The sequence below is a fragment of the Sus scrofa genome, chromosome 14 (genome assembly GCF_054392235.1).
Source record: "Sus scrofa isolate SSC_HxYL_T2T_F1_AM1 chromosome 14, Sscrofa_HxYL_maternal_Yorkshire_Landrace_v2.0, whole genome shotgun sequence".
Lineage (NCBI taxonomy): Eukaryota > Metazoa > Chordata > Mammalia > Artiodactyla > Suidae > Sus > Sus scrofa.
Window position 1 is genome coordinate 63,725,277 of NC_139396.1, and position 9,441 is coordinate 63,734,717.

Genomic DNA, 9,441 nt, shown 5'->3' on the forward strand with positions numbered 1-9,441 from the left:
CTCAGAAGGGGAGACTGACCCAGGCTCTTAAGCCTGACCCCAGAGTCAACTCTGGAGGCCTTAGGGGCCAGGATAGGTGGGAGAAGAGAGAATCCAACAATGAGAATTGGGCGGGCCTTTCAGACATCCTGCCCAGGCCTTTCCCATTTCACAGATGAGGGAACTGAGGTTGCAAGAGCTGGCCTTTGAGAAACATGCAAAAGGAGGTAGGGTTGGCTTGGATGGAAGTGGTCAGTGATTCCCTAACTCCTGCCTCTGGCCTCCCTCTCCCATCCATCTCCCTGACAGGCTATGATGCTCTGACTTTGGAAAATTGCTGCTGGGGCTGATATTCAGGACTAGGGGAACTGGAAAGTCACTTGTCTGACTAGGAAATAATTCATAAGGGACTTTCTTGCTTCCATTCTTTTTTTAAAAAAAATTTTTTTTGGCTTTTTAGGGCTGCACCCACTGTACATGGAGGTTTCCAGGCTAGGGGTCAAAGTGGAGTGGTAGCCACTGGCCTATGCCACAGCCATGGCAACGATGGATCCGAGCTGCATCAGCAACCTACACCACAACTCACAGCAATGCCAGATCCTTAACCCACTGAGCAAGGTCAGGGATCGAGCCTGCGTCCTCATGGATACTAGTCCAGATTCATTTCCACTGAGCCATGACAGGAACTCCTTGCTTCCATTCTTTGAGCACAAAGTTTCTCTTGAATAAAGACACTGAAGTAAGCCTAAGGCTCTGGGCTGCAGGTCCTGCTCCTTGTCTTCCCTGCCCACCTCGTGGAATATTAGCCAAGGCTCAGAGAGGTGAAGTGTCTTGTCCAAAGTCATACAGCTATGTTGTGAGACAGCAGGAGAAACCCTGAAATTCACAATCTCCCATTCCCCACATTTTGGACTCCAAGAAATGCATATCTTGAAAAAAATTCCCTGCACTCATTTATTTTTCCTGGCTATGAGATAGGTAGTGATTTAGACAAGATTACATAGAAAGCCATGGCAGAGAGGAGACTGAAACCCAGGACTCCGTCCTCCTAAGTCTGTGCATTGGGCTAACCAAGGACAGAGGCTCCCATCCACACAGTCACCCAGCCATCTTTCATACACCCGTCTATTTTCATAACCGTCAATATATAAATCAGCCCATTTATCCATTCTGCAAGCATCTATTTAATACTCCTTTTTGCCAGGCCCCATGGTCAGCACTGGGAATAACGGGTGGTCAGGACATACATGGTCTCTGTCCTTCTGAGCTCATTCATTGGCCAGTGGTGACAGCCAATTAAAAAAAAAAATACCCCAAATGGAAAACAACTATAATCAGTACTACCCACATATTATAGAGGGATGTGACCCTGGCCAAAGGCCAAGGAACTTCCCCAGGGGAAGAGACATTTCAGATATGAAGGATGGGTGGGCACTGATTCAGTGGAGAGGAGCAGGAGAGGGTGCTTCAGGTAGAGAAACAGCATGGGCAATGGCATTGATTCGGGGGGGCGGGGGGAGCAGACTGACTCTGGGAGACAGAAAGGGGGTGGGGCTGCAGCACTGAGAGTGAGCAGGGACCAGATAGGATGGAGAGGAGCCTTCACCTTGAGATGAAGGGGAAGCCAGGTGGAGGGAATTAAGGGCTCAGACCTGCCTACTGAAAGGAGGCCCAATGGCCAGGGCTGCTCTTGGGGGACAAGGTGGAGAGGGGCAAGAGGGGAAGTGAGAGACTGCTGGAGCATCCAGGTGAGTACGATGGTGCCTGATTTGGGGAGCCAAGGTAGAGCTTGAGAGAAATGGACTGTTCCAGAGATAGTTAAAAGCTACCCAAGCTTTCTCTGGGGAGCGGTTAGCAGGAAACCAACCCAGGGCTCGTTTCAGCTGCAGAGGCCTCGGTGTGTTGCTTTATTGACGGGAATTAATTGTAAATATTATTCAAATTTACTTCCCAATGCACAATTATATTTCTCAGGGGAGCCCTCTGAGCACATAATAAAGCCCTATAAATAATACATATATTAACCTAAGAGGAACAGAGGCACATTAACGCAGCAGTTGCAGGTGGTGGCTGGGGCGAATTTATGCAGACAAGACTCTACGTGCTTGAACTTGGGGTTTAACCTCAGAGGTTACCGAGTTCTGCCCCTGAGGGATCCTCCAGGCACCCTCCAAGAAATCTGCTGTCATTAATCTCATTGAATCCTTCTATTGAACTTTGTGGTAGGGACCATTAAGCTAGTAAGTGACAGAGCTAGGACTAAAACTCCAGTCTCTTTGATCCTAAAGGAATGTACAGACATAAACCATCCTCTAAAGGAACTCCTCCCAGCAGAGAGGATGGCAAACACATGCTCCCTCTCCAGTGGCAGATTTTGAAGAGGTGGGAGTGGGGAAACCTGAGAGATGGCGTTTTCATTTGGAGAGAAGAAATGGTGTTGGGGTGAGCTTGTCACTTCATTCTGGCTCTGGGAAGCTTAAGATTGTTGAATGTGGAAGAGACTCCTTCATTATGTTCACTCCTTCCCATCCCCCCATTTTGCAGCAGATAAAACTAAGGCTTCTTTGCAAATAAGATTGGGAAGTCCTACCTCACTGGCTGCTGTGAGATATGTGGCAATGCTCATGTGAGTCACTTTTAAAGCATCATCATTCTAGAGTCCTGGGCATTCACCAAGCTGCCCTCCTCACTTCTTAGTTTGTTGACAAGGGTTTTGCTGCTGGTCTGCCCTGAAGGGTTCCTGCCCAGGATTTTGGAGTCACTGGGGAGTTTCTAGCAGAGTATCCTTCCAGGGAAGGCAGGAAATCTTGGAAAAACATGGCACAGGGCAGAGATGCTGTGTTTGGGGCATAAACTTTACCATTCAACACTGTCCAGGGTGTGAGTGAGAGATGTTTTTTATCTTGATCTAAATGGTGGTTCCACGGCTGTCTTCACAAGTAAAAGCCCATTTATCTGTACATATAAGATGAATGCACTTCACAGGAGTATATTATGCCTCAATTAAAGGTATTTTTTAAAATAAGATAATTCATGGTGTCTGCAGGAATGACTTCTCACTTCCACTGGCACCCTGGACAGATTCCTGTCTGGGGGCTTCTCTCTGATTCAAGGGAGCAACTCAGAGGAGGGTGCTCCCTTCAGGGTCCATACAAAGAAGCAGCATCTCAGGAAGGGCTGAGCCCTCCCAGCTCTGCCCTGTGACTCAAAGGGCCTTTGACGCTTAAGACCCAGGATCACAATGAGCTCAGGAATCAGCCTGCCTCTGCTGGAATCTCGGCTCCACCATTTACATCTGCTAGGGTAAGGTGAGGGTTGAGGCTCTATGACCTTGGGTAAGCTACCCAGTAGTTCCAAAGCCTCAGTTTTCTTATCTGTAAAATAGGTATAATAAGAATTTGCAGATCACATGGTTGTTATGAGGATTGTTATGAGATGCGGCATGTAAGCATTTAGTAGGTACCTGGCTCACATGCACCACACTCTTTCATCTCAACATGCATCTGCTTGCTCACGATCTCCCCACTTCCAGCCTTGCCCCCTCGATAACCCACTCTCTGCGAAGCAGCAGAATGAGCGTTCATCACAGAGTATAATATCCAAAACTCTTACTGTGGTTTATATAGCTCTAGAAGATTGATATCACCTCCTTCATCTTTATTTCATGATGCTTCCCCCTGCCCAGGCATTCCTGTCTGCCTCCCCAGAACAAAATGAACAGACAAACAACAGTAACCAGATTAATACACCCATGACTTCCCACCTCAAGCCTTCACATTGGCTGTTCTGGGACCACTATTTACATGACTATCCCCCCCACCCCCGCCCCCGCCTCCAATGTCACCTCCTTAGAAAGGCCCTTTCCCGACCCCTCCTCCCACTTAATCCCAACTCACTGTCTATCAGATCGCTTGTTTCATTTTCATTAAAGTACTTCCTGCCAGCTGGAATAACTTATTTCTGTGTTTAGTTGCCATAAGACTGGCCCCCTATTGAACAGTGAGCTCCATCAGGACAGGGACCGTGCCCATCTTGCCCACATCTGTACCCCAGCACCCAGAGCCGTGATTAGCACAGAAAAAGTGCTCACAGTGTTTTGTTGAATGAATGAAGAAATAACCATAAACTGATGTCATCATTACCCTCTAATTTCATGATAATCATATGACAATAGATTATTTCCAAAGTACTTTCACATTTTTTCTATATTAAGGGAACCGGGAGGGGTGAGATTACCCCCCATTTCACAGACATGGAAACCAAAGCCCCAGGTCACCTAGTTCAGAAGTGGAGAAGCCATGGTTGTTCCCCTTGTACCATTAGGAGCAGTCACAAATGAAGGAGGCTTCCATTAAGTGTGTCTACCTCCCTTGGCCTTTTTCTTTCCTCTTTGTCTGATTAATTGCAGCCTGAAACTAAAGGAACCAGATGCCTCCCTCCTCCTCTCCCTCCTATTATTTTGTGTTGTTTTTCCGGATCAGGACTCTGTTAAGGATTTGGCTGGTACGACCATGACCACAAACTTCCTGTATTTATTCTTCCACTTAGAAATCATGGACAGAGCAATAAGCTGGGTTCCAGATCTGTGTTGGGCACTGGGAGATGCTCTGGCAGATAATGATTCCCTGATGCCCAAAAGGATAATGATTCCCTGGAGCCCAGATGCCTAGCTCTTGGGGAAGTGGACCCCGGATTATCTTTTCCCTGGCTTCCATCATGCAGATGTTTGACACCTACAGAGCAAATATCTGGATAATTCAGTGAGCTTCTGGTTAGCTCCCAGATGCTGGTGCTGTGGAGCAGGACACACCCAAGGAGGTGAGCAAGGGGGCTTTCAGCTTTGGCTAGTGGCTGGTAAAAGCCCGTGAGCCCCTGGTTCTTGATAGGAAGTTTATAACGCCCAGGCCCCAGTGCTTTACTGGGAAGAATTGACTCATGATGGGATTCCAGGTAATTCCACATCCCTCTTCCCATTTTATCCTCATTAGAAGCCTGAAGGGTAAGAAATCCCCTAACTTTGGAGATGAAGAAGTTGAAACTCAAAGGGGTCAAGTTTCCCAGAACTGCACAGATATCCATTAGAATACCTAATGCCATATGGAATGATTTGATTTGTTTCTGGGTTTAGCTGCCTCTAGTCTGTCCCCCTACTGGGCAGTGAGCCCCACCAGGGCAGGGACTGTCTGTCTTGCTGGCCTCTGTACCCCTAGCACCCAGAGCTGTGCTTAGCACAGAAAACGTGCCCACAGCATTTTGTTGAAGGAATGAAGGAATAAGCCTATGCTGCTGTTATTTATCATTATCATCCTCATCGAGAGCCATGAAATTACTACTATAGTACACTATTTCCAAAGTATTTTCACCTGTTTTCATATCAGTGAAACTGGAGAAGGTTCATTGGTTTTTACTGAGCACCTCCACTACACTAGGCTCGGGGGATATGGTGGTAATCACCAGCCTCCCTTTCCTGAATCTTACAATCCATGTATTAGTATGTAGAAGAGATCTGAACCCATGTCTGTATAGCTTCATGGCTCATAACCTTTCACTAAGTATGCTGCTTCTTGTGTTCAATACATTTGTTTTGAAGAAATAAGTTCAGAAGGGAGAGAAGGACTTTCTGTTATAAGACCTTGAACCTCTCAGGAGATAGAGGAATCACATCCTGCTGGGAGTTGCTGAATTGAGGTTGATTTGGGAAGCCAGAATGCAGATGTCAGTGACTGCTCTCCCATCTCTGACTGCTCAAAATAAGCGCATGATCTGACCCAATATTTCTTCCCTCTTTTGAAAGAGCAGCAGAGAGATGGCACTGCTTAGCCCAAACAAATGGCATGCAAAAGGTGGAATTACAGGACTAAGTTTGAAGGAACAGAAACTGGGAATGGAATGGGGTTCCCTGCTTCCCTCTCAAGTTCACTGTAGGGACAATGGGTTTGAAGCTTGTTGGAATCTTAAATGTCACCCCTTTCTGGTTCCTGGGTTTCCCTGGCATGTCACCTGCTAGTAAACGTCATCCTGGTCCCCTGGCCACAGCATCTTCAAAGATGCAGATAGTTCTATGGAAACAGCTTGCTCAATCCTAACATTCAGAGCTTCCTTATGGTCAATTTAGTCAAGCCCCTCCACTGAATCCCTGATGGGGAATTAGTCCCACCATCCAACAGAAGTGAGCCAGGGCAAGAACCCAGATGTCCCCAAGGCCAGATCCACTGATCTCTGCTCTTCAACAGAGCAGAGGTTGTCCATTCTCTTCAACAGCTCAGACATTTTCTCACATTTTGGTTCAGATACAATCCAATATGTCAACCAAATATTCCTCTATGCAGCATTAAGTGTTCAACTGATTGCCTAGCAGACCTAATAGAAGTAGCATAATTTATGAGGCAAGTCTCTTTAGATCGTTTCCTTTTTAGAGGTGGTGTCACTGTTTTTGTTTTTGTAACTCCCTGATGGGTCTTCCCTGGAGAAGCTGGTGGAGCTGAGCTTCTGAAGCCTGACCCTCAAGCTTTGGAAAGCCTGCATATCTGACTACTCTAAGCTTTCTGCAGACCAGCCCCGGCTCTGGGTCTCTGTCCCACCCCATACCTTAGAGCAGAGAGAAGCACTCTGGAGGTTTTAAGAAGTCAGCCAGCTCAGGAAAGAGGGGCGGGTATGGTGGGTGGCAGGTGGTGACCCCATGCACAGGCTCTAGAATCAGGCCAATTTGATTGGGCAATAACTTTTCCTCTCTGAGCCTCAGTTTCCCCATTCATAAGATTGGGGAATGTAGTAAAAATGCCTTGTAGGGAAAATGAGCATTCAATAAAATAATCCATGTCAAGAGCATATCAAAGCATCTGGAAAATATTCCACATCCCCAAAGTTGCTAGCTCTCGCTGTTAAAATGTATTATTCCATTTTTTCTCTTGTACTGGAGCTACAAGACTGCACTTGCTTTGTTATCTCTGGGGGCTGTGGTTAATCCAGGCCATTGTTTCAGGAGGCTGCACAAATCTACCTAAATTATGTATTGGGGTTGCACACTGAATGCTTAGTGCAATTTGGGTGTGTGAAGAAAATGTAATTTCTTTGTCTGTAGCCAATCTGGTCTTCCTACGACATCCATCCCAGTTTCTCCTACCACCCTCCTCCAACCCAGACCCCCGCACTGGCAGAAAGCAAAACAAAACAAAAGAATCAAACGATTAAGCTTAACCTATATTGTGGGTTGAATCGTGACCCCCAGGGCCTCAGAATGTGACCTGCGTTGGGGCTAGAGTTTTTAGAGAGGTAGTGGAGTTAAAATCGGGTCATTGGAGTGGGTCCTAATCCAATATGACTGGTGTCCTTATAAAAAGGGGAAATTTGACATGGGGGAAGCAACCACATACAAGCCAAGGAGAGCAACGTGGAAAAGATCTTCCCCCTCATGGCTCTCAGGAAGAACCAAACCTGCTGACATCTTCATCTCGGACTTCCAGGCTCCAGAATTGTGAGACAATATGTTTCTGTTGTTTAAGCTGCCCACCCTATGGTACTCTGTTACAGCAGCTCCAGAAAACTAATCTACCCTTGTTTTGACATCTTAGTCCAAATGATAGTTATACAGGTTCCTGTGCTAAGTGTCTTCCTGCTTTTCTCCTGGGGTGGTTTTGGGCAAGTGGAGGGCAGGGCTTGGTCTGATGGTCTCAGGGGAACTCTGGAAAGAGGTTCTTGCTCTGGCCTTGGCTGATTAGCTTTCCCTTGCCCCCCCCACCCCCCTCCCCAGTTATAACTCCTCCCCAATTATAAACCAACTCTGCCCTGCTCCCAGCTTGGACTCAGATTAGGCACCCCAATTTGTGTGAAGGTCACCCAGTCCTGCCCCATGGATGCCTTGCTGGCTCTTGCCCCACATCCACACCACAGAAGAACTGAGGGTGCAAAGAAAGCTACCGAGATGGGGCTGTGCTCTAGCAAGCCCCTCTACCCTCCACCAACCCTGGTCCTCAGTGTACCCGGAGCAAAGATGTGAGAGGGAGGACCAAGAAGTACCTGGCCAGTCTAGTCTCCGGAATCTCTCTCCCCTTCTCCTTCTACTGGTTCTGGTTCTGGAAAAGAAACACCTTTTCTTTTCCTCTCCCTACATCATATTCCCCTATTATCAGGTGGCATGCTTCAGAGTTGTAGCAGGAAAGAGGTCTGCTCCTCACTCTGGCAGAATCCAGGACCTGGGCCTCTTTTGTGTGTTGAAGAAGAGAATAAAGGAAGTTGGGAAATCCTCCCTCAAGACAACAGCCCACCTTTAGGCCATAGCCTTGTTGCAAATCCTGTTGGAGTGTCAGAGCAGAGTATCACGTCCTTCTTCCTCTTTTCCTTTTTTTTTTTTTTTTTTTTTTTTTTTTTGTCTTTTTAGCTATTTCTTGGGCCGCTCCTGCGGCATATGGAGGTTCCCAGGCTAGGGATCGAATCGGAGCTGCAGCCACCGGCCTACGCCAGAGCCACAGCAACGCGGGATCCGAGCCGCGTCTGCAACCTACACCACAGCTCACGGCAACGCCAGATCGTTAACCCACTGAGCAAGGGCAGGGACTGAACCCGCAACCTCCTGGTTCCTAGTCGGATTCATTAACCACTGCGCCACGACGGGAACTCCCTTCTTCCTCTTAAATAACAGGTCCTACTCTCCTTCCATGCACACTGACTCTTGGGGCCAACTGGACAAAAATCTTGCATTCAGAACACTAATGATAAAAGCTCCCTCATAATTTCCAGAAGAGGCACTTGTTACCATTACTTCTTGACTCTTTCTGCTGCTCCCAACAGGGTTGGGTCTTAAAAAGTGGAATGAAAAAGTCATAATGATTGCTACTAAGATCATTATTAACAGCCTTCAACAATTATTGACAATTATTCCACATTTCACCTATAGATGAGAGATGGAGGTTTGGAGAGATGAAGTCTCTTGCCCAAGGGGACTAGGCTGGGGAGATAGTTTGGCAATGGGAATTGAACCTACCTTTGCCTTGCTTCAAGCTGTTTATCCCTGCATTGTGAAGAGGGCAATACTGCAGCCCAGGAGGACTTGGTGCTGCTGTAATAGGCTCCTGTGCATAGTCACATGTGCTTTTTCTGCTCACTTAGGTGGAGTTGCTTCCCAGATTTCTGAGACCTGGGAATCAGCCAGCGACAGGGTTGGAAAAGTTCCATGGAGAGGATGGTGCTTCATGAGATTCCCTAGGGGTCCTAATGCATGTGTAATAGGATTAGCGTTGCCTGGAATCCTGAGGCCTGCTCTCTCTCCTTGAGCTCTCTGTGTCCCCTGGGTCAGAGGGTTGCCAGGAATTAGAAACCCATCCTGGATCTTTGGCTTCAGAGTTGTAGCAGGAAAGAGGTCTGCTCCTCACTCTGGCAGAATCCAGGACCTGGGCCTCTTTTGTGTGTTAAAGAAGAGAATACATGCTCAAGCCATTCCCTAAATGTTCCGTGTGCAATGCTGTT